The sequence below is a fragment of the Rhincodon typus genome, chromosome 9, assembly GCF_021869965.1.
Source record: "Rhincodon typus isolate 14 chromosome 9, sRhiTyp1.1, whole genome shotgun sequence".
NCBI classification, from domain to species: domain Eukaryota; kingdom Metazoa; phylum Chordata; class Chondrichthyes; order Orectolobiformes; family Rhincodontidae; genus Rhincodon; species Rhincodon typus.
The window spans coordinates 89,505,094-89,505,939 of NC_063340.1; positions in this window are offsets into that span (position 1 = coordinate 89,505,094).

Genomic DNA, 846 nt, shown 5'->3' on the forward strand with positions numbered 1-846 from the left:
CACAAGTCCTGAAGGAGGGGGAAGTCACAGCAACATGATAGCAAACTGATGGTGCTGCAGGCCTTTGCTCACTCACTCAGCTTTTCAGGATTTTACCAGGATTCATCTGTTACCAAGTGAGACAGAAGGTAATATTACTTTCAATCATCAATTCTTCAAGGCGGATTTTTTTATTGGTGAAGTTATAGACAGGGAAAATGGAGAACAACTCACTTAACCATAGCTGTACTGTTCCTCATGTATAATTACTCAGTCCAGGATCGATTTACAATGACATTTGTACAAATATACGAACAAAAAGTAAGAGGAGGCCATTCAGCCTCTCAGCCTACTTTTCCATTCAATAAAATCTTGAGATTCCTTTTACGCTCGTTACCATTGAATTGTATCACATGAATGTTTGTCATGATTTTAATACTTTATAACATATTCAACTGTGCTCCTGCTCTTATTCAACGGCCTGTTGTTTCCAGCCAATAAAGCTTGTAATTGAAACATGTGCTGGTGTTTGAGAGTTTTGCCTGTCTGCAGACACATTATTGTCACACAGCTCATACCCACTGGAATATTCCACGGTGAAAGTTAGTTCCAAGCTGGTTTCAGGTCCATTCCCAGCAATATAAGGTCAGTTAGTTCAATTAGCTGGAGAGCTGGTTTGCATTGCAGATTGATATAACAATGTGGGTTCAATTCCCACTGAGCACAAAGAAAAAAGAACAAAGACAATTACAGTACAGTGACAGGCCCTTCAGCTCTCCAAGCCTGCATCGACATGCTGTCCGTCATAACTAAAACCCCCTACCCTTCCAGGAACCGTATCCCTCTATTCCCATCGTATTTATGTAT